The 26,627-nt window shown below is 38.8% G+C and overlaps 1 long non-coding RNA gene across 1 annotated transcript in view; it reads left to right on the top strand.

Annotated features, from left to right (window-relative positions):
* Positions 1-7,931: 7,931 nt before the first annotated feature.
* The window catches only part of LOC138417409 (uncharacterized), a 73,565-nt gene continuing 54,869 nt past the window's right edge, over positions 7,932-26,627 (top strand). The window contains exon 1 of the long non-coding RNA XR_011248113.1: positions 7,932-8,243. This is a non-coding gene — a long non-coding RNA (uncharacterized lncRNA). The remainder of the gene's footprint in view (positions 8,244-26,627) is intronic.

Raw genomic sequence — 26,627 nt, forward strand, 5'->3', positions numbered from 1 at the left:
GCCATCCTGCAATTACAAATTATTTCCTTCATTACTGCTGATGCCTCAAACCTTAAGAAACACCCGGAAAGACAGACAAAACAAACAAAAATAACCAATTTCCCTCAACCTTTCCTGCTGCATAATTACTTCCTGTGTTTATCTGATATTTGCTGATATTTGATTCCTTAGGTCTGTTTCTACATGTTTTGCCCTTATAAATGGCCAATGGAAACACTAAATAGAAAAAAATTTACACCAGTTGTTGGCCAATCCTTTCACTGGTTTCATTTAAAAAATAAAATTAGAAAGATAATAGTATTCTTTTACCTTTGGTTTATAAGTCATTTGAGACGTAAAATTGAAATGAAGTTAAGTTTTCTAGAAAAGTCCACCTAAATATTTAACTGACCTCCTTTTTGTCTTAACAAGAAGAGGCACTTGTGTTTATCGTTTTTTATTTTCTTATTTTGCATATGTATATATGTGTATGTATATATATATATATATGTACACATGTTCATGTTCTTAACCATTTATTCCATAAAAGGCTTTATTTTCCTTCCTTTTTTTTGAGTGAATTGGTAAATGGTTAGATAGAATCACTGACTCAGTGGACATGAATCTGAGCAAACTTCCTGAAATAGTAAAGGACAGGGAAGCCTGGCTTGCTGCAGTCCATAGGGTCACAAAGAGTCAGACGTGACTTAGCCACTAGTGCAGTGCAATGCATCTGTGATGTATTTTAGAGTTATGACAATACTTTAACACACTGGTACACTTTCTGTGCTCATTCAAAATGATTAATATAAGTGGAAAAATTAACTCTGAAATGTCTTGTTTTAAAAGCACCCACTTTTCAGAGAGATGGCTCACTGGCCTCCTCCTTGAACTATGGCTTTGGGATATAGAAGCTTATTCCCTGGAATCATGCTTTCTCTTCAATAAGGGATTTCTAGAGATAACTGACTAGGTTCAGGTCAAAATGCAGATCCCCCAAAGTTCTGGAGTCACTGCTTCTCAAAACAGTGCCTAATAAGACTTGTTACAATGACAAATTAAAGAAGTTAAATTTGTATGTTTTTGCTTGTTTGGGGGTTTTTATTAGAATATAATTGCTTTGCAATGAAGTGAATCAGCTATATGTGTACATGTATCTCCTCCCTCTTGGACCTCAGTTCCAGGCCATCTCTGTCCCTGTTTAATGCAGCACTTCTCAGGGTCTGTAAGACGGTAATAATGCACGTGCAACTTTCCAAGTACTGTCAGTGAGAGGTAACCAGAGGGTGTTTTCCCCACACGCCCTCATCTGCATCTCTAGACTATTGTTCTTCCTAAGCTAAATCAGGAAATGTTTCACAAAATAATAGCTCTTAAAGAACAAGATGGGACAGTGTGCAAAACCGCAGGAACCTCAGGCAGTGGCTGAATGAGCCAAGCAGGAAAAGGAGAGAAGGGGAGGTGAGGCCTCTGGGCATCTTCCCCCTGGGCTGAGCATTTCTTCAGTACTTGCAGGATAAGTTGGTCCGTTAGCAATAAAGATGTGCTTCTGGAGCTGGCAGCTTCCCTGGTGGCTCAAATGGTAGACAATCTGCTTGTGATGCAGAAGATCTGGATTAGATCCTCGGGTCAGGAAGACCCTCTAGAGAAGGGAATGGCAACCCATTTCAATATGCTTGCCTGGGAAATCCTGGGGACAGAGGAACCTGGCAGGCGATAGTCCTTGAGGTCACAAAGAGTCAGTCAAACACAAATGAGTAACTTTCACTTTTTTTTTTTCACTTTCTGAATCTTGTAACTTTGGGGCAATGATCAGGAAGGCAACTGGTTATTTCTATTTATATATTAAGGGGAAAAAAACTTTTCTGACAGTTGCATAAGGTTTTACAGTGCAAATCAGAATTTACAAGCTAATAAGTGGTCAATAAAATTCAGATCAGTTCAGTCACTCAGGCGTGTCTGACTCTGTGCGACCCCATGGACTAGAGCATGCCAGGCTTCACTATCCATCACCACCTCACAGACCTTGTTCAAACTCATGTCCATCGAGTTGGTAATGCCATCCAACCATCTCATCCTCTGTCGTCCCTCCTCCTCCCACCTTCAATCTTTCCCAGGATAGTTTTCTAATGAGTCAGTTATTTACATCAGGTGGCCAAAGGATTGCAGCTTCAGCTTCAGCATCAGTCCTTCCAATGAATATTCAGGACTGATTTCCTTTAGGATTGAATGCTTGGATCTCTGTGCAGTCCAAGGGACTCTCAAGAGTCTTCTCCAATACCACAGTTCAAAAGCATCAACTCTTTGGTGCTCAGCCTTCTTTATGGTCCAACTTTCACATCCATACATGACTACTATGGAAAAGCCACAGCTTTGACTACATTGACCTTTGTCAGCAAAGTAATGTCTCTGCTTTTTAATATGCTGTCTAGGTCTTTCTTTCAAGAGGCAAGTGTCTTTTAATTTCATGGTTGCAATCACCAGCTACAATGATTTTGGAGCCCAAGAAAATAAAGTTTATCACTCTTTCCACTGTTTCCCCAGTATGGGCCATGAAGTGATGAGACCAGATGCCATGACCTTAGTTTTTTGAATGTTGAGTTCTAAGCTAACTTTTTCACTCTCTTCTTTCACTTTTTATCAAGAGGCTCTTTAGTTCCTCTTCACTTTCTGCCATAAGGGTGGTGCCATCTGCATATCTGAGTTTATTGATATTTCTCCTGGCAATCTTGTGCTTCTGCTTCACCCAGCCCAGCATTTCACATGATGTACTCTGTGTATACATTAAAGAAGCAGGGTGATAATGTGCAGTCTTGACATACTCTTTTCCCGTGGCCCAAAGAGTAAAGCGTCTGCCTGCAATGCGGGAGACCTGGGTTCAATCCCTGGGTCAGGAAGATCCCCTGGAGAAGGAAATAGCAGCCCACTCCAGTACTCTTGCCTGGAAAATCCCATGGTTGGATCTTCTTGCAGTCCAAGGGACTCTCAAGAGTCTTCTCCAACACCACAGTTCAAAAGCATCAATTCTTCGGCACTCAGCCTTCTTCACAGTCTAACTCTCACATCCATACATGACCACTGGAAAAACCATAGCCTTCACTAGATGGATCTTAGTTGGCAAAGTAATGTATCTGCTTTTGAATATGCTATCTAGGTTGGTCATAACTTTTCTTCCAAGGAGTAACAGTCTTTTAATTTCATGACTGCAATCATCATCTGCAGGGATTTTGAAGCCCAAAAAAATAAAGTCTGACACTGTTTCCACTGTTTCCCCATCTCTTTGCCATGAAGTGATGGGACCAAATGCCATGATCTTTGTTTTCTGAATGTTGAGCTTTAAGCCAACTTTTTCAGTCTCCTCTTTCACTTTCATCAAGAGGCTTTTTAGTTCTTCACTTTCTGCCATCAGGGTGGTGTCATCTGCATATCTAAGGTTATTGATATTTCTCCCAGCAATCTTGATTCCAGCTTGTGTTTTTTCCAGCCCAGCGTTTCTCATGATGTACTCTGCATATAAGTTAAATAAGCAGGGTGACAACATACAGCCTTGATGTACTCCTTTTCCTATTTGGAACCAGTCTGTTGTTCCATGTCCAGTTCTAACTGTTACTTCCTGGCTGCATACAGATTTCTCAAGAAGCAGGTCAGGTGGTCTGGTATTCCCATCTGTTTCAGAATTTTCCACAGTTGATTGTGATCCACACAGTCAGAGGCTTTGGCATAGTCAATAAAGCAGAAATAGATATTTTTCTGGAACTCTCTTGCTTTTTCCATGATACAGAGGATGTTGGCAATTTGATCTCTGGTTCCTCTGCCTTTTCTAAAACCAGCTTGAACATCTGGAAGTTCACAGTTCACATATTGCTGAAGCCTGGCTTGGAGAATTTTGAGCATTACTTTACTAGCGTATGAGATGAGTGCAATTGTGCAGTAGTTTGAGCATTCTTTGGCATTGCCTTTCTTTGGGATTGAAATGAAAACTGACCTTTTCCAGTCCTGTGGCCACTGCTGAGTTTTCCAAAGTTGCTGGCATATTGAGTGCAGCACTTTGACAGCATCATCTTTCAGGGTTTGAAACAGCTCAACTGGAATTCCATCACCTCCACTAGCTTTGTTTGTAGTGATGCTTTCTAAGGCCCACTTGAGTTCACATTCCAGGATGTCTGGCTCTAGATGAGTGATCACACCATCGTGATTATCCGGGTCGTGAAGCTCCTTTTTGTACAGTTCTTCTGTGTATTCTTGCCATCTCTTCTTAATATTTTCTGCTTCTGTAGATCCTTACCATTTCTGTCCTTTATTGAGCCCATCTTTGCCTGAAATGTTCCCTTGGTATCTCTAATTTTCTTGAAGAGATCTCAAGTCTTTCCCATTCTGTTGTTTTCCTCTATTTCTTTGCATTGATTGCTGAAGAAGGCTTTCTTATCTCTTCTTGCTATTCTTTGGAACTCTGCATTCAGATGCTTATATCTTTCCTTTTCTCCTTGGCTCTTCGCTTCTCTTCTTTTCACAGCTATTTGTAAGGCTTCTCCAGACAGCCATTTTGCTTTTTTGCATTTCTTTTCCATGGGGATGGTCTTGATCCCTGTCTCCTGTACAATGTCACTAACCTCATTACATAGTTCATCAGGCACTCTATCTATCAGATCTAGGCCCTTAAATCTATTTCTCACTTCTGCTGTATAATCATAAGGGATTTGATTTAGGTCATACCTGAATGGTCTAGTGGTTTTCCCTGTTTTCTTCAATTTCAGTCTGAATTTGGTAATATTGAGTTCATGATCTGAGCCACAGTCAGCTCCTGGTCTTGTTTTTGTTGACTGTATAGAGCTTCTCCATCTTTGGCTGCATAGAATATAATCAATCTGATTTCGGTGTTGACCATCTGGTGATGTCCATGTGTAGAGTCTTCTCTTGTGTTGTTGGAAGAGGGTGTTTGCTATGATCAGTGGGTTTTCTTGGCAAAACTCTATTAGTCTTCGCCCTGCTTTATTCCGTATTCCAAGGCCAAATTTTCCTTTACTCCAGGTGTTTCTTGACTTCCTACTTTTGCATTCCAGTCCCCCATAATGAGAAGGACATCCTCTTTGAGTGTTAGTTCTAAAAGGTCTTGTAGGTCTTCATAGAACCATTCAACTTCAGCTTCTTCAGCATTACTGGTTGGGGCATAGACTTGGATTACTGTGATATTGAATGGTTTGCCTTGGAAACGAACAGAGATCATTCTATCGTTTTTGAGATTGCATCCAAGTACTGCATTTTGAACTCTTCTGTTGACCATGATGGCTACTCCATTTCTTCTGAGGGATTCCTGCCCATAATAGTAGATATAATGGTCATCTGAGTTAAATTCACCCATTCCAATACATTTTAGTTCACTGATTACTAGAATGTCGATGTTCAGTCTTGCCATCTCCTGTTTGGCCACTTCCAGTTTGCCTGTGCGGGTGCAGGAGGGCCTAGAGGAGCCATCCCACGTTGAAGGTCAGGAAGGGTGGTGGGAGGAGATATCCCTCATCCAAGGTAAGGAGCAGCGGCTGTGCTTTGCTGGAGCAGTCTTGGAGAGATACCCCATGCCCAAGGTAAGAAAAACCGAAGTAAGATGGTAGGTGTTGCAAGAGGGCATCACAGGCAGACACACTGAAACCATACTCACAGAAATCTAGTCAATCTAATCATGCTAGGACCACAGCCTTGTCTAACTCAATGAAACTAAGCCATGCCTGCAGGGCAACCCAAGATGGGCGGGTCATGGTGGAGAGGTCTGACAGAATGTGGTCCACTGGAGAAGTGAATGGCAAACCACTTCAGTATTCTTGCCTTGAGAACCCCATGAACCATAGGAAAAGGCAAAATCATAGGATACTGAAAGAGATACTCCCAGGTCAGTAGGTGCCCAATATGCTACTGGAGGTCAGTGGAGAAATAACTCCAGAAAGAATGAAGGGATGGAGCCAAAGCAAAAACAATACCCATCTGTGGATGTGACTGGTGATAGAAGCAAGATCTGATGCTATAAAGAGCAATATTGCATAGGAACCTGGAATGTCAGGTCTTGCCCATAGGAGTAGATATACTGGTCAGATATTAAATTCATCCATTCCAGTCCATTTTAGCTCACTGATTCTTAAAATGTTGATGTTCACTCTTGCCATCTGTTTGACCACCTCCAATTTACCTTGATTCATGGACCTAACATTCCAGGTTCTGATGCACTATTGTTCTTTACAGTGTTGGATTTGACTTCCATCACTAGTCACATCCTCACCTGGGCATTGTTTTCACTTTGGCTCAGCCTCTTCATTCTTTCTGGAGCTATTTCTCCACTCTTCTCCAGTAGCATATTGCACACCTACAGATCTGGGGTGTTCAATTTTCACTGTCATATCTTTTTGCCTTTTCATACTGTTCATGGGGTTCAAGGCAAGAATACTGAAGTGGTTAAAAATAAAATTGCAGGTTGCTATTAGTAAAGAATTTTATTCTTTGGCCATAATATTAGAGAAGAAGACAAATCATGGATAATATTACACTACATTAATTGCAAAGCAATGTAGTCAACAGCAATTACCTTTTCTAGGTACACATGAGTCTACTCTTCAGCACAACATCACTTTTAAAACTTTGTCTTAAGTGCAATTAGGGGGTGTAGATATAATCAACAAGTAGAAATTCTGGAAATCCTGGAATTCTTGTTGGGAAGGTAACACTAATGTCATTACTAATAAACTTAGTCTTCTCAAATTCAAATCACAGATAACAGCTTTCCTTTCTACTAAAGACATGGGATTTATTATCAATTTCAAAGCTGAATTTTATTGATAAATTTGTGGACTATTTCCTAGTAAAGATCTCTTTCTTTGAAGGGGAATTAAGTTCTTTATAGATATTAATTCATTTCAGTTCAGAGTACTATTTTTCTTATTATTTTATTAAAATGTTTGTTCTTAAAGTATGTTATTAATTTAATTTCTTGGAATCAAAGTTAAATAATAAAAGAGAAGCTATAATATCTTTTTATGAAAAGAAAAGATTTAGTCTATTGATATTTTTATATTATTCAATAAAGAGCAAATTCCTAGTTTTTACTGCATAGCAGTCAACTGCTTAAATAAAGGTAGTTTTCTACTTTTAAAAAAATAGATGGAAAGGATTCATTTGATCATTTTAATTAAATCTGTTTGTTTTAAAAATTGCTGATATTTCTCAAATCTCCATTGATATTACAGCCAAGTACTTCACATGGTTTATTTAACTTTGAAATTACCTTTGAGACTAGATACTCATTTTATCCTCATGTAACAAATGGGGAATTTATCATCTGGACTATGTATACTACCCTGGTACAGAATGGAGCTATGATTAAAATCTGGATGGTTTGACTCCAAGGTCTTCCCCCTTAAACACTGAGACCTATACAACCTATACGCAAATGTCCTGCCCTGGCATCATCACCATGACTCAATGATTCAGGTATTGTTGGAAAAGTATCAGCTCTTCAGAAATTTGTATCTCATTCATGAAAGTAGTTTGTCTTGGGGTCAATACTGAACCAAAATGCACAAATTAGCTTGCATGACATATTACAATTTTTCTCTGAATTAGATCCCTTAAATGACAAATACATTGTGCTTAGTTGCTCAGTCGTGTCCGACTCTTTGCAACCCCATGGACTGTAGTCCACCAGCTCCTCTGTCCATGGGGATTCTCCAGGCAAGAATACCAGAATGGGTTGCCATGCCCTCCTCCAGGGGATCTTCTCAACCCAGGGATTGAACCCAGGGTCAGAGGAAGAAGCATGCACAGCAGTATAGGACTGTATATCGTAACCATTGAAGGGCTGTTGGCTTGGTGGGGCAACATAGAAAGGGAGAGAGAGTGCAGAAGAACAGACCAGAGAGGCAGAGACATCAAGTTACAAACAGACTTGTTTTTCTAAGGACAAGAACTTTAGACTTTGGCCTTTTGCAAAGGGAAGTTGTTAGAAGATTTTTAAATAAAGCAATAGGCTGACCCGATTTTCTTTTTAGAACACAAATCATGGCAGGAATGAGTCAGGACTGAAGGGAGAAAAAAGAGATAACAGACTATTGCAAAGAGTTGGGTTATTGAGGACAAGGGGCTGTAAGAAGGCAGCACTGCAGGCAGAAGGGCAATAATGGAGCTGTTCACGGACTGGATGTGGACTGTGATGGATCAGCAAGTCAGTCATGATGTCATAACAACCACTATGCTTCTTCATTTTGTCCCTCTGATTTGGCAAGGTAAGTAATACTAGAGGGTGACTATGTTCTTGGAAAAGAGGACTTGAAATGTTCATGTAGTTAATAAATGTTTACTATGTGTGCCCTCATTTCTGTTGAAGATACAAAAGATCATGAGACATGGTTCAGGTCTCGTATCATATTGCTATGATACGAGTCACTCAGTCGTGTCCAACTCTCTGTGACCCCATGGACTGTAACCCACCAGACTTCTCTGTCCATGGGGATTCTCCATGCAAGCATACTGGAGTGGGTTGCCATGCCCTCCTCCAGGGGATCTTCCCAACCCAGGGATCAAACCCCAGATCTCCCACATTGCAGACAGTTTCTTTACCATCTGAGCCACCAGGAAAGCCCATAAAGTGAAAGTCACTCAGTGGTGTCTGACCCTATGAATCGTAGTCTTCCAGGCTCCTCTGTCCACGGAATTCTCCAGGCAAGGATACTGGAGTGGTTAGCCATTCCCTTCTCCAGGAGATCTTCTGTGGGGTCACAAATAGTGTCCAGCTTTTTGCAACCCCATGGACTGTATAGTACATGGAATTCTCTAGACCAGAATACTGGAGTGTGTAGCCATTGCCTTCTCCAAGAGATCTTCCCAACCCAGGGATTGAACACAGGTCTCCTGCATTGTGGACAGATTCTTTACCAGCTGAGCCACCAGGGAAGCCCCATATCATTTCTTATGTTTTGGATATATTTGTGGAAGCCTCAGTGCAGCAGATGTATGGTACCAACTGCCATGGAAGTAGATAAAAGCATTCATGAGAAACATGGTGAGTGAGAAGGGACAAGGACAAGAAGAGAGGCTGTGGAACTGCAATGTTCAGTGCCACGTAGGAAATCATGGCAGCAGGGTTGAAGGTCAGCCACCATGGGAGAGTGCAATCAGGAGCAACAGTTTCCTGAAACTAAGAAGGTTCCTGCAAAGCGCAAAGGAGCCAAGTCCAGTGGGGTTCAGGACGGATGGTAGTCTGTAAAATTAGTGAGATTGGCCTCAGGGAATGCGTGGAGTGAGATCATATCACAAAGGACACACAAGTGAAGGACACAAGTGTCAACCATTCAGTTGAACTGCTCTCTGACTCTCCTGGGACTTTACATGGAATATTCTGGAAGGGGTGTCATTGCTTTCTTTTTTCTAAGGAACAAACATGCAGAACAAAAACCCACACACAAATATCAACCCAAATGAACTCTGAGACTAATATCTAAGGAAGAATAAAATAAAACCTTCTGCCAATACTGTGTAGCCTAGCCCTAAAATTATTTTATTATAAGACTATTTTAATAACAATTTTTGAAGGAAGAGATGCACATGATGGGGAGACTACTACAAGCTACAACAAGATGAATTTTTTAAAACAAATTTAGATCCAATATAAATACAAAACACCATTATGGACCAGATTTCTGATTCTTAAATATATAATGATGTGTCAAGTTACATTACTATATAAATATTCTTTCTTTTAGTGCTATAAGTACTCTCATTTGATCAAAAAGCTCTTTAAATAGTATGATGGCTATTTAGGGACACGTGGAAGAGTCGTCAAGTCATTAGGATTTCCTAGTAATTTTAGTTTAAACAGACATCTGTGGTATTGTAGTGTATGCCACAGAAATAAGTTTACAAATGACCTGGGCTCCTGCCAGTCTGGGGCTAAGTGGATTATTAACAGGGTGAATTCCCAGACAACTGCTCTTTCTTGTGGGAAATGCAATGAATAGCATCCTTATTTTGTTCATTCACAGATATCAGTCTAATTTCTCTCCATCCATGCTGATTTTAGCTTACTGACAAGAAATGAGAGCGGCACTCCTTAATGGAACTATGCAGTGGAATGCTTACCACATAGCAATATTTTGGGGGGACACTATAGCAAAGTATAATGCATTTTCAAGAAGGAGTCAAAAAATAGGTTTGAGAACAACAAAGTCTTCCTTGTTTTTTCTTTCTTTCTTCCTTGAAAATCCAGCCCCAAACTCTGGAGTGAGAAGACTGGGGAAAATGTAGGAGTGCTGGGGTCAGGATGCCAAGAGAGCCTGGCTGGGCTGGGGGTGGGGTGGGGCAGCCCAGCAAAGGAGGGCAGGGGTCAGGGAAGGAGTGCACTGGAAAGCAGAGTCCACGTGAGTGCTGACCCACCAGGTACAGCCATCCATTACAAATAGGAGCTGGGCAAGTAGTAAACATACCAAAGATATGAGAGACGTGTTTCTTGCTGCAGAGGAAGGGAGTTACATACATGAAAAAGGGAGAAACTAAGATGGACAGTTCAGCTTGGAAATGGAGTCACCAGTATCAGTGTGAATGCACCGTTTTTTCAGTATATAACTATAGACGTAAAAACATGTAAAAACATGACAGCTGATCATGGGTGTATATATACAATTCCAGTTCAAGATTTTCTTTCTTGAATATCATTCTCCATTTAAAAAAAAAAAAACAGGGCTCCATAGCGAAATGGGTGATTCTAGGGCTGAGGCGAGGAAAATACAACAAGGTGTGTCAGTTTTATAGCAATTAGGTTAGAACGTCCATTATTTCAGAAAATGAGATTTGCTTTGGTTGTGGGATGGCTCTGCTTACTTCACGAGATAGCAGTGTTACAAGGGATTATGTATTGAATATACTTTTTAAATTATTTAAAGCCATGTAATTACAAATGAAGGTTAGCATCAATATCTGTACTACTCATAAAACTTAAAACGTTCCCTGAATAGCTGCACAATATCAGGAGGGTGAGACCAGTGGCCTTGCTCCCCAGCGCCTGCGTTCTGACAATGGCCCCAGGGGATGTTAGGTGAGAATATGTGGCAGTTGCTTTCCATGCCATTAAACTCATAAGCCTAAGAATGGTCACAGCATACTCCACTCGTACTTACTGACTCTCAAATAAATAAAGCAAGCCATACTCTATTTTGCAAATACACAAGCAATTTAAATCAAGAGTAAACTTATTTTCACAGCAGTTTAGTTTACAATTTTAATGTTCTGTTGTGATGATTCATTTCTCTTCCTCCTCGATTTAAACGTAAAAATAAAAGAAAGAACATATATGATTTCAAAGGTTTTAGGTATATGACTGATCCACTCACTTTAGTTCACCAACACAATAAGGCACAGAATTGTATTGTATGGATCATTGACATGGCCGATGATAGTGCCTCCTGTGGAGCTATTGTGACCCATCTTGTCGATGGTAGCTTCCTCATTTTAAAAGCAATGCCCTCTATGTGGTCGCTGATCCAGAATGTGTCTCAAAGAACAATAGAGAACCATGGATTGATTCTGACTTTTTTATTCCATTGTGATCATCAGAAATGTCTAAAAGTCAACTCATCCTATTAGAATTTCATAGCCTATAATAGATATACATTTTGAAGCAGCTCTGTTTAAACTCATTTTATTCAGGTTTTCCTTAAATGCACATGACAAAACTAAATAGAGAATAGCTGTTATTTAATACGTAAGTATTTAATGTGATACTCAGTTCTCCAGGTTAAAAGATAAACAACCACAGCAAGAAAAACAAGCCAGTGTTTCTCAATTTATGTTATCAAATATTAAATCATCTACATTAGTTGGCATGCTAATAATTTTCACTCAGTTTGGAAAATTTACATCAGTGGCTCACCAAAGCAGCAGCAGAGACCTGTTAAAGTTCAAATTCTTGGGGCCCATGCCAAGATGCTGGGGTTTCCCAGGTGGTGCTAGTGGTAAAGAATCTGCCTGCTAAAGCAAGAGACTTGAGTTTGACCTCTGGGTTGGGAAGATCTCCTGGAGTGGGAAATGGCAGCCTGCTCCAATATTCTTGCCTGGAAAATCCCATGGACTGAGTCCATGGGGTTGCAAAGAGTCAGAAACGACTGAAGTGACTAAACACATCCTAAGACATACTTAGAAACCCATCAAACTATGTTTTCATAAGGTGCCTAGTAGTTCTGCTGAGCCCCGACTTGCTCCACATGGAGATCAAGTTTAGCCTGGTATGCACTAGCAGGATTTGCTAAAATAGTTGTATCTTTAGTGAAAACATATGGTTGCAAGCACTCTACAATTGTTCTGATGCCAATCTTTAGAAGTCAGACATAAAATGCATTGCTTAACTAATTATCAAATTAAAAAAAGAAAATCTTCTCTAGCATTCTTCTTCCCTACGGCAAACAGGATAGTTAGCTTCAACTCACCTCCCTCATTCTACAATGATTATCAAATATCATTCGGCCTGGTTCTACGTGGATATATATAGTTTGTTGATTGGCAGTATTTGGACTGCTAGTGGAAACATCATACTATAAGAATACTGTGCAAATTTATGTAATAGGGTATTTTTTCTCTGGGTATCTCTAGCCCACAACTGTATCCACCTTGCTCATTTCCTGCTATTGTCGTTGTTTAGTCACTAAGTCGCACCTACATCTTTTGTGTCCCTATGGGCTATTGCCTATGAGGCTTCTCTGTCCATGGGATTTTGCAGGCAAGAATACTGGAGTGTGTTGCCATTTCCTTCCCCAGGGGATCTTCCTGACCCAGGAATCCAACCTGGGGTCTCTTGCATTGGCAGGTGGATTCTTTACCATTGACCCACCAGGGAAGCCTATTCGCTTCCTGTATGCTTCTAATTTTCTAGGCTCTCCAATTATGAGATTATGTTAAGCTCTATTTTTTTCTCTACAATTGTATGTTTTGGAAGCTTTTATTTCCACTAACTCAAAATGGTAAGTCACATTCCCTCTGAGTTCTAGAAAGAGCCATGCTCATCCAAATTAGTGTTAATTACTGATAAATTTCTACTAATTCAATCAGTTCAGTCGCTCAGTCATGTCCAACTCTTTGTGATCCTATGGACTACAGCATGCCAGGCTTCCTTCTCTGTCCATCATCAACTCCAAGACATTGCTTAAACTCATGCCCATTGAATCAGTGATGCCCTGTGACCATCTCATCCTCTGTTGTCCCCTTCTCCTTCTGCCTTCAATCTTTCCCAGCATCAGGGTCTTTTCTAATGAGTCAGTTCTTCACATCATTTCAGTTCAGCTCAGTTCAGTAGCTCAGTCGTGTCCGACTCTTTGCAATCCCATGAACTGCAGCACGGCAGCCTTCCCTGTCCATCACTAACTCCCAGAGTCTACCCAAACTCATGTCCTTTGAGTCAGTGATGCCATCCAGCCATCTCATCCTCTTTCATCCCCTTCTCTTCCTGCCTTCAATCTTTCCCAGCATCAGGGTCTTTTCAAATGAGTCAGTTCTTCATATCAGGTGGCCAAAGTATTGGAGATTCAGCTTCAACAACAGTCCTTCCAATGAACACTCAGGACTGATCTCTTTTAGGATGGACTGGTTGGATCTCCTTGCAGTCCAAGGGACTCTCAAAAGTCTTCTCCAATGCCACAGTTCAAAAGCATCAACTCTTTGGTGCCCAGCCTTCTTTATGGTCCAACTCTCACATCCATACATGACTACTGGAAAAACCAAAGCTTTGACTAGATGGACCTTTGTTGGCAAAGTAATGTCTCTGTTTTTTAACATGCTGTCTAGGTTGGTCATAGCAAGTGTCTTTTAATTTCATGGCTGCAGTCATCATCTACAGTGGTTTTGGATCCCAAGAAAAAGTTTTTCACTGTTTCCATTGTTTCCCCATCCATTTGCCATGAAGTGATGAGACCAGATGCCATGATCTCAGTTTTTTGAATGTTGAGTTTTAAGCCAACTTTTTCACACTCTTATTTCACTTTCATCAAGAGACTCTTTAGTTCCTCCTTGCTTTCTTCCACAAAGGTGGTGTCATTTGCATACCTGAGGTTACTGTTATTTCTCCTGGCAATTTTGATTCCAGCTTGTTCTTCATCCAGCTCAGCATTTTGTATGGTGAACTCCGCATAGAAGTTAAATAAGCAGGGTGACAATATACAGCCTTGACATACTCCTTTCTTGGAGTCATACTCCTTGATTTGGAGTCAGTCCGTTGTTCCATGTCCAATTCTAACTGTTGCTTCTTGACCTGTATACAGATTCCTCAGGAGGCCAGTAAGGTGGTCTGGTATCCCCATCTTTTTAAGCAATAACATCTATGTTTGGTCACTTGCCATTACTTTAAATCAGTACAGTATGAGAATCACAAGTATTGTAAAGACCTTAGAGTGAGATTGTCTCAGCTGTTAACCTCCTGTCATAACACAGAAGTGACTTAACTCTCATTTAGTAAATATATATTCCAGGTTTTTATTCTAGAATAGACAGTAAAATTTAGTAGTCATATGAGGGAAAGAAAATGGCACTCTCCTTGTGATTGGACAATGGTGGTAACAGATATATTCCTAATCTAAAATAATATTCTGGAGTATGGAAAAGTTTATGTTAGCCACACTAAGCAGAATCAGACAGCTAACTTTAAAAGGAGCCTTTAAAATTGAATAGAAAAACAGTTCTTGAATCATCCCATCTCTCAAAATACCATCACAATAATTGCGAAAATTATAGCTTGTGGTTACCTGCACATTCTATGAGATTTGACTCATGTGCACCGTGGTTCTCCTGATGAAAACACCACATCAAATATGTTTCATCAAATATGTTAGTCCCATTAAAAGTCTATTTTTCAGCTAATGGGCAAGAAATTAATTAATAAAAGTATAAAACTTGTAAGGAAGTATATCTTATATTCTTAAGTGTCATTAAAAAAAAAAAAGATTTGGTGGTCCAATGGTCAAGAGTCTGCCTTGCAATGCAGGGGAAGTGGGAGCCCACATACTCTGGAACAACTAGAGAGTCTGCGTGTCACAATAAAGATCCTATGTGCCACAGCTAAGACTCAATATAGTCAAACTAATTAATTAATTAATTATCTTAAAGATCTGGTATCAGTTAACTTCTAAGTTTTCAATCAAATTGTATAAATTTGGAGATGGAAATTTTCTAGTCAATAACATTGTAACTGTAGCATTTCAGAGAAAAACAACTAACAGTTCAAAAAATTTCAATGAGACTGTTATTTAATGGAAAGGTAAAACAGTCAGACTGTGAATAGGGTGGGTATAGGAGTAACAGCTCTTACTATGAGATCAGAGGTACAAAGGACTCTTTTGTCCTTATAATGTTCTCATCATTGGCCAGAAATAATACAGAGCAAAGTCAGGTTGTTTCAAAACTGTATCTCATCAGTCAGCCATTATTCAGCATATCTTTCTAAAGCCAAAATATTCCTGAGGCCCTTTAGCTTCAAGATTACTCATTTCCTCAAGCACAGTGATGAGAAAGGCAAATTCAGTATCTTAGTAGACAAATGTTTGTCCTGAATCCCTATTATCTCCACTTATTACAATGTTTAAAGACCTTAAATAATCTGGGCAATTGTCTAGCTGTTTTATTTTCTATCACTAAAAATGAAGTTTAATGATTGAATTTTATACCTTATGGGCAGAAAAGAATAGATGCTTGAGTGCAGTTTATATTATGTAAAATTTTATTTAGCTTAAAAATTTTATTGGGGACTTCCGTGGTGATCCATTGGTTGGAAATCCACCTGCTGGTGCAGGGGACACAGGTTTGATCCCTGGTCTGGGCAGACTCCACATGCTATGGGGAAGCTAGGCCCATGTGCCTCAACTTCTGAAGCTTCTCCACCCTAGAACCTGTGCTCTGCAACAAGAGAAGCCACTGCAATAAGAAGCCCCTATTCTCATCCCCACACCACCACTAGAGGATAGCCACCACTCACAGCAATTAGAGAAGGCCCGTGTGAGGCAACAAAGACCCAGTGCAGCCAAAAATAATAAATAAATAAGTAAATAATAAAATTGCATTGGAATATCCATGTATACTAACATGGGGAGATACCTTGAAGATGCGGAGTGAAGCTGGAGGACAATGAGTGCTCACCAAATAACCAGGTGATTAACTCCACATGTCAGCCTATTTCTGGGCAGTGAACCATCAGTGAAAGTGATGTGTGTCTCCTCCAAGCAGGACAGGTAAGAGCAGATAGGTCTCTTTGGTATTTCTTACACCCTAGTGCAGTGACCTTTGAGGCTATATGTTCCAGATGACCTCACTAAAATATGGAAGGACCTCAGCAAAACCACATCAAACTATGACATGACTGAGAAATAAACACATGGTGCTAAGCCACTGAGATTCCATGGTATATGTCTTATAAAAGCTGGTACAAGTTATTCTTATAGATATTAAAATGAATGTCAAGTCATATCTAGTATATGCACCTATCATGTCTACTATAAAGCCTGGAAATGGTCTTAAAACATAAATTTAAACTGCTGAGCAGTGCTGAACACTAGCCTGTGAAAGCTGGGGTTCAGGAAAGTGAAAGTGTTAATCACTCAGTCGTGTCTGACTCTTTGCAGACTGTACCCCACCAGACTTCTCTGTCTCTGGAATTCTCCAGGCAAGAATACTGAAGTGGGTTGCCAGTTTCTTCTCCAGGTGATCTTCCTGACCCAGGGATGGAGACTATGTCTCCTGTATTGCAGGCCATCTGAGCCACCAGGGGTTCAGGGGTAGAGGTCAATGAAGGGCAGATGAGGAAGGAGGAGGAGGATGACAGAATTCTGTCTTTACTTCAAAAGAATCAAACATCTTATTTTGTTTTACAATGAATACATTTTAATATACAGTTAATCTATTTTTAACAGATCTTCTTACCACCATAATTAAATAGTAAAACATGCATTTATCATTGATTACATTGCCTACTTCAGATGAGAGAGACTGGGAACTTTCTGTATAAAAAGTCTAAGCAGAATCTGGAGCCCAGTACTACAGCTAGAGAGCCCACGCACTACAACTACTGAAGCCTATGCACTCCGGTGCCCATGTGCCGCAACTACTGAGCCAGTGCAATGCAATTAGAGAGTCTGCAGCACAACAAGAGATCCTACATGATGCCTCAGAGATCCCATGTGCCGCAACTAAGACACAATGGAGCCAAAAAAAAGGTCTAAGCAGAATTGAATAATTTGATTACAGACAACTCTGTGATGTCTATATATAACAGAGTAAATATAATCAAGAAGCAGAATGCTGAGACATTTGAAAAACTTTCTGGAAATTGGAATTATGTAAGGTTTAGAAATTCAAAGAGAAGGTGTATTTTCTGAGCCACAACAGAGACAATTTTCAATAAATGTTAACTTCAGCTAAAAGCCAAAGTAACCTCAGCTAAAAGTGAATGACTCTTGACTAAATGGCTCAGAATACAAAATAAGGATGACAATCTGTTTTAGATGTTATACTCCTGAAAGTCAGAGTTTGAAAATTCCAGAAAATATCTGAAGCCAAGAAGAAAATGCATATATACTTGTATAGGAGTAAAAAGGAAAAGGACTTGCCCTATCTTCACACCTGACAAATGCCCAAAACCCAGGGGCATTAGGCCCAGTTGCTTATCCTAGCGTTTTGGATCACAGGACTTTCCTGAAGAATGGAATTTATAAAAGTGTAGATTCAAGTCCCTAGCACTTGTACTTCTCCTTCCCCCACACTTTATGTTATTGTTATCACAATTTACATATTGTGTATTTATTAACATTTTTATAGTTACTTCTAATACTTTTCCCTTTCAACTTTTATTAGAATTAAAAGTGATTAACTCACACTTACAGTATGATAGTATTTTGTGTTTATATATTTATCTTTACTAACAAGTTTCATACTTTCTTATGCCATCATATTGGGTGCTTTTAGCATCCCTTCGTTTCCTTCAATATTTCTTACAACAATCTAGTGGTAATAAACCCTTTCAGATTTTGTTTGTCTAAGAGTCTTTATCTCTCTTTCATTTTTAAAGGATAGTTTTGCTATGTATAGTATTTTTGGTTGGTAAATCTTTTCTTTTCCTACTTTGAATATACATCCTATTCCCTTTGGACTTGCAAGGTTTCTGCTGAAAATACTCTGAATTTATCATTTAAGTTCGCTTGTATGTGACACATTGCTTTTCTTATAAAGTTGCTTTACTCTCACTGCTTTCAAAATTCTCTTTGTCTGTGACCTTTGGCAATTTGATTATAATGCGTCTTGGCCTATGGAGTTGTTTGGATTCATCTTTTTCTGGTAGACCTTGTACATCTTGGATCTGGATATATGTTTTCTTCTTAAGACTTGGGAAGTTTTTAGCCATTATCTGATTAAGCTTTCTGGTTCTTCTCTCAGCTTTCTCTTGCTGGGACTCTCATAATGCACGTACTGCTTTTCTTTATGATGAGCATTAATTTCTTAAGCTTTCTCTACTTTTGTTTAGTCTATTTCTTTTTTGCTCCCCTCACTGAACTATTTCCAATAACTTATATTTAGATTGATTGCTCCTTTCTTTTGCTTATCCTAATTGTAAACCCCTTTTGTGAATTTTTCATTTCAGTTATTGTGTTCTTCAGCTTCTTGAATTCTCTGTAGTACTTTTTGAATATTTTCTACCTCTATTGAAGTTTTCAGTTTGCTCATGCATTATTTTCTTGATCTTGTAGGCATCTCTATGACAATGGTTTTAATTCTCTCTTATTGATATCAGTCGATTTATTAATATCAGTTTCTGGAGATTTGTTGTATTCCTTTGTTTGGAACTTACTTATTTCACTTTCCTTGACTCTCTGTGTTGGCTTCTGTACATTAGACAAAGCAATCACCTCTCCTGGTCTTCACAGACTGATGTCTCTTTACCTACTCTGGGAGAAGCTGGGAGTGAGGGTTCTATTCTTGATTTTACTGTACTGTGCCTAGGGATTCTGTCAAGAGAGTGTCTTTTTTCTCCCTCCTGGCTTCAGTGAGTCTGTTTTCATGTTTACCTAGGCCATTAAACTTTTGCAATTAGTTTTTGGATTTATCATAATGAGGTTTTGCCCATGAATTGTTGAATCAGTCTATTATATACATTTAAAATTTGGGGCACATCTCTGATAAATTTAATTTACAATCATTGAATGTTATTCTATCAATCATTTCAATTATTTTTATATGGGTGATTTGACATTGACTATTTCATGATGTATGAAAAATGCAGATCCTCTTCAAGGTATGATCTAATTCTAATTTTCATTTCTAATTGTATGAGTGATGTAAACATTTAAAAGTGAGAAAAATATTTTTCCAACTTATTCAAGCTTGTTTTCTTTTTTCTTCTTCTTTTTTTTTCCATTTTCTATCATGGAAATCAGGGGAAAAACTTTTGATCTGGGTTTTTCTCTTAATAAAGAGAGGTGATCTTAGTCATGCAGGAAGTCAGAAATTATATAGCAAATGTAGGCTACAGAAAATATCACAAAGCAACACAAAAATATACATCTGATGCTGCTTCACCTTTAATGCTTATCATCTACTTACAGAGTCTAAACACTATAGTATTTTCCCCCTCTGTGGTTATCAGTATCTGGTTCTTAAACTGAAGAAAATGGGATGTGGCTCTTGAGGTGCTGATATCTGATAGAAGCTATCATAGTGGAAGACTACTTAAACATCTAACTTTTCAGGAAGTATTACCTGTTTTACTTCTCTCCTACTATTATAAAAATGTTCTCACAGTAGGGATTCACTTCATGTCTGTGATTGTATAAAGAAATTAAATCCAGAAATATAAAACTTTCAAGGGGAATAAACCCACATTTTAAACATGAAATTCGGTTTTATATTAACATTATATTATGGCATCTTGCTGTGTCATGAAAGTCTAGGAAAGGCCAAAAACAATATATGCTCCCAATGTTCCCAGATATAGCTTAATATGTTCCTTTTACCCTCTCCCTCCTTAGACATTTGTACTTTATTGCTACAGTACACAATATCCAAAACAGTGTACTTTTACCAGAAACAATAATGTCTTCTCCCTCTGTGTCCCAAATTATAGAACAGACTATAAAATGGAAATCTGAAGATTCTCATTAACCAAAAATGATTGCTTGTCATTTATCTTCCACATCTTCTTACGATGGGGAACCACTTCACTTGCTGTCACAGTCTTACTCTGTCCCCCTAATTCCTGGCCTGGGAAACAGACCAGCTCCAGCTGAACAGGTGGTCTAGCTGGAGCCCTGCAGAGATACTGAATGCCAGGAAGGTTTCAAGGTAACTCTGCCTTCATAGGGTAATTCATGTGATAATTTGTTCTCAGGCCCAATAAACCAAAGAAAAATAACTTGGAGCAAAATAAAAATGACAGAAACAAAAACCAGATGCTCAAACCTTGAAGCATACTTATCTCTTATTTTCTTTAAGGACACATTTCATCAATGTAATCTTTAATATAAAAATAGAGCAACATATTCTTGTACCTAATTGTATCAGTGCTTTCTTATTTTTCCCTTTTGTTCTTAAGAAGCAAATTGATTTGACAGTATGTAAAAATTTCCTATGCTATGTGCCTAGAAAGCTAAAAAAGTATCTCTGTTTCATTAGCCTCTGAAAACTTAGATGTCTGTTTAATATGTCCATATCTGTAACTTTTTGAAGAGAAACAAGTCAGCCTTGAACTAACATCTGTCTAAGACATTAGGTACTTATAAATTATGTGTTATTCAAAAGAGCATATTGGATTATATTTCTCACACAAAAAATGATGCAGCACTCTTCTTGAAAATTACTGTGTGGTACTGATATTAAATGGACTGAGCAGCACATCACAGATGTGTTTGCCAGTGATCAGGAAAAAGACAGAGGGCCACAGAAGAATCCCCAGAGCTTGCGGGAGGGAAACATTAATTAACAAATTTTATCTGTCCCCTGGGTTTCTGCTCACCTTCATCTCATGGCACAAATGTAATGAAGAGAATCAGGTTCTGAACAAATCTTCTTAAATCATCTTTGCATCTTGTTATGTTTTCTAAATTATTACCAACACAGCCTAGTTCTGTATAGGGAGAAAACTGAGTATAAACTCTACCTTATACTCTGGTGAGCCACAAGGTAGAGCTTTGCCTCACAAGCTCAGACATAGTGGACCAAACAGGGAATTGAAATCCCTGATGGAAGGCAAGCAGGAACAAGTTTCCGGCTTTTGCCTTTGAGAATTCTAACTGTAGGTGGATAGGAATATGATTCAGACCTGATCGTCTAGAAAACACGGTAACTACTTTACTAGGGTTTAGCTAAACTCGCCTCCAATTCTGCTTTGCTTTTCTAAGGCTGGTATGTTTCTTTTATTCTATCAATGTTCATTTACAGAATGTAAAGATTCTCTCTCACAGCAACTTTTTCCATGACACTTGTATCTCTCAAAGTAGTAGCAGTAGTAATTAATATGTTTTATGTTTATAACTCCTGCAGTTTTCAAAAGAGAAAAAAAGCATTCTTTCACTTGTAGAATATATGATTAATCATATCCTATTGGAATTTCAATATAAGGTACTATAATCATTATACTACAAGACAAATAATATGAACCTTCTGAGTAATTTGCTGAATTATTATTATATTAATATATTATCATAGAGGCAGTAAAGTAAAAACACAAGACTTTTGCAATATATGATCTTGATTTCTATACATTAATATCTTTAAAGAAATACATAATCTTTAATTAACATAAAACAAACATAGTGAGCCCAGAAACAACAAGCACATAGTAAATCCCTAGCAAAGGCACTGAAATTTCTAATTTACAAAAAACATGATATACCTTAGAGAATGTATACATTAAGAAAAAATAGAATGAGTTAAAGAAAGGGCAAATGATTCATAAATTTTACCATTCTGAATCAATGCTTTATCCACCTCAAATGATTCTGTTTAATTTACTCTATCCTTGAATCCAACTCTTTCTTTTTTTAAATCTAAACTTCATTCCAAAATCACTTTTAAATCATTATTTTTTTCCTGAGTAAGCAACTCGACGACTCTTCTCCCTAAAAGGCTGACATTTCACTTGTTTACATAGGAAGGTTGTCAAGACCATTACAGTGTTTATAAAAGGCTGAGTTTCCTTTTGGTTGATATATTGACAGCATAATGCATGCAATGGTTTTGTAGATTTTTTTTCTACCCACAAATTTTTCTTTTCCAAATCTAATATGGATTTGGATCTTGTTTATCTTCCAGTGTTCCTCTATGGAAAAAAAAAGATCACTATACTTTACAAGATTGATGTTTATGAAAAATAGCACTGTCAGGGAGAGACTGAAAACCTTTCTCTTTTTATTTCCTACTTAATATGACCTAGCTTTCTGCAATATTGTGGAAAGAACCAAGGGAAAAGGAATATTTTAAAAAGCCTACATCAGTTTTTAGTATTCAGGTTGAACCATATCTTATTTTGGAAGACTTACATAAAAGAAGACTCCTTTCTTGTCCTCAGTAACTCATCCCACTGCCTAATAGCACACTCCATGTACAATCACTTCCTTAAAATTTGGTTTGATATTTCTAAGCCTATAAGATTTTTCTTGCTATTTTGTGATGAAGAAACAGTTCAGTTCAGTTCAGTTCAGTTCAGTCGCTCAGTCGCGTCCGACTCTTTGCGACCCCATGAATCACAGCATGCCAGGCCTCCCTATCCATCACCAACTCTCGGAGTTCACTCAGACTCACGTCCATCGAGTCAGTGATGCCATCCAGCCATCTCATCCTCTGTCATCCCCTTCTCCTCCTGCCCCCAATCCCTCCCCGCATCAGAGTCTTTTCCAATGAGTCAACTCTTCGCATCAGGTGGCCAAAGTACTGGAGTTTCAGCTTTAGCATCATTCCTTCCAAAGAAATCCCAGGGCTGATCTCCTTCAGAATGGACTGGTTGGATCTCCTTGCACTCCAAGGGACTCTCAAGAGTCTTCTCCAACACCACAGTTCAAAAGCATCCATTCTTCAAGTATGATACAATGTGATAAGTGTTGTGATGGAGATATAACCAACGAAAATTATATCACAAAACAGAGATAAAATGTAGCTATCTTATACTTTATCCCAATTAAATTAACACTGGTTTGAGTCCATATCTCAAAGCTGATGCAAACCTTATCTCTACAGAGAATTCCTGCATCTTCTGATTGCATCAAAAGTCAAAGGGATTTGCACAGCCCTCATGTTGGAGTTCAGCTCCACTTCACAGTCACAGACAGGGGCAGATTGGTGGATCTGCAACTGCAGCATAGTTGTCAGTAAAATGGTACTGCCTTTGATAATGGGTCCTACCCATTTTGACTGTGGATTCTTTCATCTATTCATTTAAAAAATGTCATTGATTGATGTTATATTCCAAATCCTATTCCAGATGCTGGAAACAGAACAGCTAGGAAAACAAAAGTGTTTATTTTTATAAACCTTACGTTCCAGTGACACTAATTACTATTTAGTGCTCATTCTGGAGATCAGACACTAGATAATGTGTCAGATACTAATGAATAAAGCATTAATATTATTCCAATGTTATGAATGAGCAGAGTGAAACACAAATGGTTTAAACAACAACCCCACTTTTCATAGCTAGTGAGGGTGATTTAAACTCACATAGACTAGTTCTAGAGCCAGTGATAATAACCTGTATTATTACATTATTTTGCTGCTACTATAAGTCCAGTGAAAAATTTTCCTTTGAGCCTAGTTATCAAGGGAGAACAGTCTGCCATCCTGGATCTTCAAGGGGGAAACAAGACTCTTCCCCCTAAAGCTCAAAGGAAGACCAGCAACAAGCAGATGCCGAGTGTTGTGCTTCCTACTACCCATTCTTCCTAAGAGCACCAACTGCATCAGTTGGGTCTAGATGGGAGAGTGGGGGGTAGAGGGGGAGGGGGTGGAAGCACCCATACTTTATGGCTCTTTTCCTCCTAGATGATTCAGACAAGCCAGACATGTTTTTCCTTCCAACCCCTTAAACAGAAGAGACTTTGGAAAATAGATTACCCACCCAAACCAATTAATGTCTCCAGTCTACACAACATAAACAGTACAACTACTCTCAACTAAACTGTCTTCGGTGCCTTGATACTTTAATTTCTTACAGACTATGTCATGACTTTCTTTAACTTTCTTTACATAAAAACAAATAAGAGTAATGGAATATTTTTATAAGGTTTGCAATGTAATAAACAAGCATCAAATTGATTACAATATTGGGATGAAATTCATTTGGAAAGAAATGTTTGACCTTGGATTTGAAGGATAAGTAAGAGTTTTCAATTTGGGGAAGTAGGGAGACCAAGGCAGATGGAGGAAAGAGTGTGAATCAATCATGGCTCACCAGTCATATGGTGAGATTCTCCTATGCTCTCAGATCTTGGAGGCAAGGATCATACCTTCCCTGTTAGACAGATCAATGCCAGACACAGAGGCATGTGTTAAATACTCCATGTTAATAATGAATAAATGGATGTTGTTAAAGAAAACAGAATATGCCGGGAGACACAGAGAGACTATGGGTAGAAAGAGATCTAAAAATGAAGTACTAAACAGCCTGTGAATTACATTATAGAGAGAATTTGTGTCTTCTAGGCCAGCAGTTCTCAAAGTGTTGTTTGCAGCACTCCAGGCATTCATGGGGTCAAAACTCTTTTCATAAAAATGCTAAGACATTACATTTATTTTTTTTTCTCTCATTCTCTCACAAGTGCACAATGGAGTTTTCTATAGTCTACATGGCATATAGTGACATAATTATTTTAAAGGGAAAGTGGTGTATTCATGGGAATGAATTTAATGGGTGTATTTAATGGGAAAGTATATTCACATATTCTTGTCTTTAAAATGTCAAGTTTTGATATCTAATGTAGCAAATGGAGACAGACCCACACAAACCAAAGTTCCTTCTAGTTCCTCAACAGTTCATAGTAGCATAGAAGTTTCCTGAGACCAAAAATTTGACAATCACTGATCTAGGTAATCCGTTAAAATTTTGAAGCAGGTGATGGTATAATTATATCAGTGTGATATTCTATGCAGTTCAGTGAAGGTAAGACAACTAATTTTGATTGGTCTAAAAATCCATTCTCTATTTATTCTTATGTATCAATGAGGCAGTTACAGTTTCATTGTTTTTAATGAGAATTCTACGTGGCCACCTTAGGTACAGCTTGGAAATATCTTGACCAAAAACTCAAGTCAAGTAAATGTTTGGCCATTATCTACTGATTAAGTTCAGTCTGGTTAATAGGTAAGTTGCTCGCTCAGTCGTGTCCGACTCTTTGCGACCCCGTGGACTGTAGCCCACCAGGCTCCTCTGTCCATGGGATTCTCCAGGCAAGAATACTGGAGTGGGTTGCCATTTCCTTCTCCAGGGGATCTTCCTGACCCAGGGATCGAACCCAGGTCTCCCACATTGCAGGAAGACACTTTAACCTCTGAGCCACCCTGGAAGCCCAAGTTTAGTCTACTCTGCCCTTTTTAATGGAGAAGGCAATGGGACCCCACTCCAGTACTCTTGCCTGGGAAGTCCCATGGATGGAGGAGCCTGGTAGCCTGCAGTCCATGGGGTCACGAAGAGTCAGACACGACTGAGGGACTTTCACTTTTCACTTTCTTGCGTTGGAGAAGGAAATGGCAACCCACTCCAGTGTTCTTGCCTGGAGAATCCCAGGGACAGGGGAGCCTGGTGGGCTGCCATCTATGGGGTCACACAGAGTTGGACATGACTGAAGTAACTCAGCAGCAGCAGCCTTTTTTTAATGAAAGTTTTTGTTTTATTTATTTATTTTGCTACACTGGGTCTTTGTTGCTGTATACGGGCTTCTCTGTTGCAATGAGCAGGGGTTACACTCTAGTTGTGGTGTGCAGGCAGTGGCTTCTCTTGTTACAGAGCATGAGCTCGGTAGTTGCAGCTTCCAGGCTCTCAAGTATGTGGGCTTCAGTAGTTGTGGCTCACAGGCTTAGTTGACCCAAGGCATGTGGCGTCTTTCTGAATCAGGGATAGAACTCATGTCCTCTGCATTGCAAGACTGATTCTTAACCACTCGATCACCACGGAATTCCTACTTTGCCCCCTAAGAATGAAATTTCCCTTTAGGGAAAGATGAAGCAGGTAATTGTCTTATAAGTTCTGCTTCAAACTACAAATATTTTGTGGTAACAGAGGAGGCTACTAATATCTTTAGCTTGAAGTCTCCTTCCCACACTATGGCATTTGTGGGTCTTGCTATCTGGTCATTGCAAATTTGAAGTATTTTGTAACAGTCATTCCAAAGTGCTTTATGCCCTCTGGTGACCATTTGAAACTTTGTTCTTTCTTTTGATAGATTCCTTACCTCAAAATTTTTATATTCACTTAACCTTGAATAAGCAAAATCTAATTTTGAGTGCTATGATATTTTGGTTGGAGTTTGGGAACTTCTTAACCTAATGACAATAGGGTGCTTGCTATGTAATATTCATTTCCTGAATTCATTTTCACCTCACTTGGATACTTTTAATTTTCCATTTTCTCTTAATATATAAGTCAAAGGTGTCATACAAGTCGGTGT

The sequence above is a fragment of the Ovis canadensis genome, chromosome 13 (assembly GCF_042477335.2).
Source record: "Ovis canadensis isolate MfBH-ARS-UI-01 breed Bighorn chromosome 13, ARS-UI_OviCan_v2, whole genome shotgun sequence".
Classification (NCBI taxonomy): Eukaryota; Metazoa; Chordata; class Mammalia; order Artiodactyla; family Bovidae; genus Ovis; species Ovis canadensis.